We start from the raw sequence: 5,828 nt of genomic DNA, 5'->3' as shown, positions 1-5,828 counted from the left end.
CTACCAAGAGATAAGGGCACTCACAGGAGTGCAGCTCGAGTAGAACTACGCTTAGCGTTGCGTAGACGGAGCATTGATCCCTTGTCTGACACCTTACGAAAGGGAACCTCACTGACATACACTGAAATGACCGAAGACAAAACTCGTCTGGGGGAAGCGCTCGTGTCCAGACCTTTGCTTCAGACCACTCACTATGGTGAAGAGTTAAGTTCAGTGTGACGCCAGTGATAGAGGATTGGGTGCTATTTCAAGTCACGTTGGCGACGACCACGAAGAGCACCCGGTTCTGTACGTCAGCCGCAGGCTGACTTGTAGAGAAGCGTTCAGCATTTCAGACAAACAGCGCGCGTTTGGTTTAGGCGGCACAGATGCTGTCGGGTTACCAGAGTTACTTGAACGGCGCAAGGTTCATATTTGAGACTGATCATCGTCTCAAACGTGCTTATGACAGTTTTGTCCCCCCAAAAATGGTCGCTTGCTTAGACGGAGTCCTGCTCTCCAAAAACAGAATTTCTCGATGCGTTTCAGGAACGGAAAACCGCACGGAAATGCTGGTGGATTCAGCCGATTGTTGTAGACAGGAGTACTTGGTAGGACCACCTACTGTGTGTGGGTTTTTGTTTTTAACGTTGGTCCAAGCAGTCCGTCTTTGGCGCTTTCAAAGGGGATATTTTGCGCTTTCTTGGCACCAAAATTACGCCAAAATTCAGTAATGTTTTTGTAAACATTTATTGTCATTGTGGGAAGCCTGGTGGGTCTTTGGCAAATTCCGAGCGCTTCCTCTTGGGTCACTGCCCTGTCTCGTGGAACAGTCCACTGATGCCATTCTTTGTTGAATGTTCGAGCTTGGATGCCATTTCTGGAAACCAGCCCTTCCACCCGACTCCGGCCTCATCTCTTCCTGCCCAGCGGTCGTGAACGCTGGCCATTCGAGATTTTTCGGGCCGCGGACGAGCTGTTAAGAGTGGACAACGTGGTCCTGGGATCCGGGTGTGACTCATCGCAAAGCAAGGGATATGACGAGGCCTGGCGCCGGCGGCAGAAGCATTGACGACGACGGACGGGGTTGTTGCTCTCCAAATCACCGAACCTCCGAACCGATCGAAGGACGCTGTCTCCCACGGGCCTGGGAGAAATTACTGTCAGACGAGTGTCGTCGTTAGGCAGAGATGCGGCGAGAACTTGTGACAGCAGCAGCAACGCTGGAAGCAGCTGATGCACAAGAAGCACGGCGGAAGCCGCGGTATACGTTGGCCGAGTCGGCCTTCGGGTCACCGGACGGGATGATGCTACGCAAGGTCACGCTGAGCGAGGCTGCTAATTGAAAGACGCTGTGTCGAAGGGGTCTCGTGCTTCGGCCATCCGGCGGGGGAGTTCGAGAAGGTTCAACCACCTGCGAGAGGACTGCGGGATTCTGCTTTCCCACGGAGGCAACGCACAGAAAACTTGCGGCAGTGGTCAAGGTGACGCATCTGTGTTTGATGACTGTCTTCCCCTTCTCATCCCCCGAGCTGTGAGAGAGCGAGAGAGCTTCAGCACCGCCCCGTGCCGTGGGTGGTACCGCCAGCGTCATCAATGGCCCATCCGATTGGACAACGTTATTCGAACCAAGTTCCCCAGTCAGGGATCTGGGGAACGCGAACCGTATTTAACGGGATGTTGTTGTGTGATCGGAGCATTCGAGTCGATTCTCATCTGTAAATATGTAGAATAAACCCTTTTGTACAGTTTCCTCGATAGCGCAGTCCGACATCGTCATTCGGAGCCGGTACCTGCGAGGCTAAACGAGTTAGTCATCTCCAGGACCCCTCCGTCTTCAACTCTGGTTCCAGCGGTGGGATAGAAGCCCCATCTTTAACACTGGTTCCAGCGGTGGGCTTGTGGGCCCGTTCTCAACAGGACATACCGTTTGGCATGGACATCGATCAGCGCCTTTCCTTCCGCCCCTCGGCGACCAAGGCCTGTTTGCAGGTGAAGAGGATCACCGCCGCCGTGCACAAGCTCACCGCTCGAGGCCAGGGCATCTCCCAGCAAGCCGCGCTGCGCCTCTACAACGCCGAAGCATTGGGGGCGACGCTCAATGCGCTGTCGCTCGTCTTGGTGCGCAAACCTTGCTGGAAGAAGCTAGAGCTGCAGCACCGCAAGTCCCTGCGCTTGTGCCTCTGCCTACCGAGAAACTCGCAGTGCGCCGCAACGCTGGCCGAGGCGGGAGCGTGGCCACTGCAGCTCCAAGCAGCGCGCAGGGCTCTTAATCATATAGATCGGCTTCACCGCGCACCGGACGGCGGCTCGCTGCTACAGCGCTTGCGCTCGCACCCTCGCTCACGTATAGGTGCGGCGCTGCTCGAGTACGAGCAGCTAACAGAAGTGTCGCCGCCATACGGCATCTGCGCGCCCTGGCCTGCTGCCTCGGAGGTTCAGCGAGCGATCGTCGGCATCGCGGGAATGCGGAGCACACCCATCTGTGCTGTGCAGCAAGCAGCTTGCCAGAGCCGTCATACACGAGGAGCTCGAAGACCATCTCGTCGGGTTCACCGACGGCTCAGTGGCCCGCGACAGCTGCTCGCTCGCAGCGGGAGCCACCATCCCCGCCCTGCGACTGCACAGCCAACAGCACACCAACTACCTGGGCTCTTCCACCACGGCGGAGCTGATGGGGATTCAGCTTGGGCTGGAACTGCTGCTCACCTTCGTCCCTCCGCCGCCCAAGTGTGCTGTGTTGTGTGACTCCCGCGCCGCCCGTAGCCGGCTGCAGACCAACGGCTGTGGCACCCCATTAGTGCGCGAAGTCTGATCGCGCATCGCGCAGCTAGCGCACCTCGGATGCGTCGTGCGCGCGCAATGGGTGCCCGGTCACTGCGGCATCGCCGGCAACGAGGAAGCTGACGACCTCGCGACCGCCGCACATCAGCTGCCTCCCAGCAATCTTCCTCTTGCGCTGGAGGACGTGCGTGCCGTCATCCAGGATCATCTCCGACGGCAGCAGCCCGATCCCCGCATCACCGGAGGTGAGCGCATTTGCTACATCACCGACTGTCGCCCACTCACGCGGGCGCAGCGCGCAATGATCCTTCGCTTGCCAATTGAATGCGTGTGGCTCGAGGAACGACGGGTGCGTCACGGGTTCGCGACGAGGGCAGTGTGTTTTGGATGCGGTGCGGCCGAAACTCTAGAACACCTACTTCTTCGCTGCACCGCGTTCGATGATGCCTGTCGCGACATGTTCGCGGCCTACGGAGCGCTGGGAATTCTCCCAGACTTCCTCACAACGCTATTGTGGCCGCAGGGCAGTGCGCGCACTGCCCTGCATCAACAATGGTGAGCCTCTGTGCATTCCTCGAATAGGCGGGCTTGACGTCCCGCCTGTTCTCCGCCAGGTAGTTACGTGCAGTGAGCGAACGCTCCGTGTGTGCTACCTTGGACGATGAGCAGCTGGAAGCCCCACTGCAGCTGTTTTGTGCTTTGTGTCGTTTGTACTGTGACCTTCCAGACCTTCACACGCGTGCGACTTGTATATATTATTACAGGGAAATACTATTTACATTTGTTTACAAGCCGTACGTGAATAGTTCCTAGCAGGGAGCACCAACGCGAACAGGAAGCACCATCAACCTCTTCTCTCACGCGGGACTCCCTTTCACGCGGGAGTCCACTTCGTCTTCCACTTCCACTGCGTCGTAACATGAGCTCCGGCGGCACAAGTGCCGTCCCGGCGCTAGGCCGATGACAGAGGAGCTGCGTGGTAGGGTTTGATGCGCGTAACGTGAACAATATCGGTTTGTGCTCTACATGATGAGGATGCAGGTGTATGAGGAGTAACTTCATACGTGACGTCGGTGACCTGACGCACAACACGATAAGGACCATGGTAGGGGGACAAAAGTTTTTCAGAAAGACCGACGCGGCGGGAAGGGGACCACAGAAGAACGAGCGACCCCGGTTCGTAAGTGACATGGCCATGGTGATGATCATACAGAGACTTCTGTGCTTGCCGAGACGCTTGTTGCCGAGTACGGGCGATTTGGCGAGCGTCTGCAGCTTGAGCAATGGCGTCACGGGCATAGGCGGTGACTGGACGGTCAGCGGATAGGACAAGTGTATCCAGAGGCAGGACGGCGTGTCTCCCGTATAAGAGATAGAAAGGAGAGTAACCAGTTGTGTCATTCCGCGAGCTGTTGTAAGCGAACGTGACGTAGGGCAAGGCGAGATCCCAGTCTTTGTGATCGGGGGAGACGTACATAGACAACATGTCTGTCAGTGTTCGGTTCAAACGCTCGGTTAGCCCGTTGGTCTGCGGGTGGTATGCTGTGGCAATCTTATGCTTGATAGAACATGAACGCAGGATGTTGTCAACAACTCTGGACAGGAAATGGCGTCCGCGATCTGTGAGTAACTGACGAGGGGCACCATGTTGCAGAATGAGATTGTGCAAAAGAAAGTCTGCCACATCGGTCGCGCAGCTCGTAGGCAAAGCACGGGTGATCGCATACCGAGTGGCATAGTCTGTGCCTACCGCGACCCACCTATTTCCGGATGCCGAGGTCGGGAATGGCTCAAGGAGGTCGAGCCCTACACTGTGGAACGGTTCCACAGGCACGTCTATAGGATGTAGAAGACCAGGAGGTGGTGCCGAAGGCTTCTTCCTGCGCTGACAGAGGTCGCAAGTGGTGACGTAATGCCGGACTGTACGGTATAATCCAGGCCAAAAGAAACGGCGCCGTATCCGGTCGTAAGTTCGTGCCACACCAAGGTGGCCAGCGGCAGGCAGGTCATCGAGTTCTGCAATTATAGAAGACCGCAGCTGCTGGGGAATGACTAGAAGGAGGGACGGCCCGTCAGGACGGAAGTTGCGGCGATATAGGATGTTATTTTCGGTAACGAAGAGCTGCAGGGACCGCTTCGAGCTTCCAGAGCTGAGGCCCTCGATGATGGTTTGCAAATATGGGTCTTTGCGCTGCTCCTCGGCGATGTTGTGTAGATCAGAAATGCCAAACAGGGAAGGGATATTGTCAGTGTCACTGAGAGCAGGTGGCTCGACAGGGTACCGAGACAGGCAGTCAGCGTCTTGATGGAGACGCCCAGACTTGTACACGACAGTGTACGAATACTCCTGAAGGCGTAGCGCCCAAGCGGCCAAGACGCCCGGAAGGGTCTTTCAGCGAGGACAGCCAGCAAAGTGCATGGTAGTCCATGACAACAGAAAAAGCACGCCCGAACAAGTATGGCCGGAATTTAGCTACAGCCCAAACCAGGGCGAGGCACTCACGTTCGGTAATGGAGTAATTTCGCTGAGTAGGTGACAGCAGGCGGCTAGCGTACGCAACCACGCGGTGTGGGCCCCGGGAGCGTTGAGCCAGCACGGCTCCGATCCCGTAGTCACAGGCGTCCGTGCGGACTTCAGTTGAGGCCGCAGGATCAAAATGTGCCAGAATCGGAGATGATCTCAGCAGGCTGACAAGCGTGGAAAACGCACGTTGTTGATCAGTGCCCCAAGTAAAGTCTGTGTCGGTCTTCAGGAGGTCAGTGAGGGGACGAGCGATAAGAGCAAAATCTTGAATAAAACGGCGAAAGTCGGAACACAGCTCAAGAAAATTGCGCACGTCTTTCCGAGAATTTGGACGAGGGAAGTGTTTCACCGCTGCAGTTTTAGCTGGATCAGGACGTAGACCGGAGGCGTCGACGAGATGTCCAAAAATGGTGAGTTGACGGTGGCCGAATTGGCATTTGGACGAGTTGAGCTGTAGCCCAGCCGCACGAAAGATAGTCAGGATACTCCTGATACGTTCAAGGTGTGAGGCAAATGTGGGCGAGAAGACAACCACATTGTC

The 5,828-nt window shown here is 56.5% G+C and overlaps 1 pseudogene; it reads left to right on the top strand.

The window, feature by feature from the left end:
- Nucleotides 1-1,914: 1,914 nt before the first annotated feature.
- On the top strand, nt 1,915-3,322 carry LOC149334780 (uncharacterized; annotated as a pseudogene).
- Nucleotides 3,323-5,828: the final 2,506 nt, after the last annotated feature.

The sequence above is a fragment of the Amblyomma mixtum genome, chromosome 7 (genome assembly GCF_055824585.1).
Source record: "Amblyomma mixtum isolate Tamu chromosome 7, ASM5582458v1, whole genome shotgun sequence".
In the NCBI taxonomy this organism is placed as follows: Eukaryota; Metazoa; Arthropoda; class Arachnida; order Ixodida; family Ixodidae; genus Amblyomma; species Amblyomma mixtum.
Note: the sequence above shows the minus strand (reverse complement) of the source record. Positions and strands in the feature narration are given on the sequence as shown.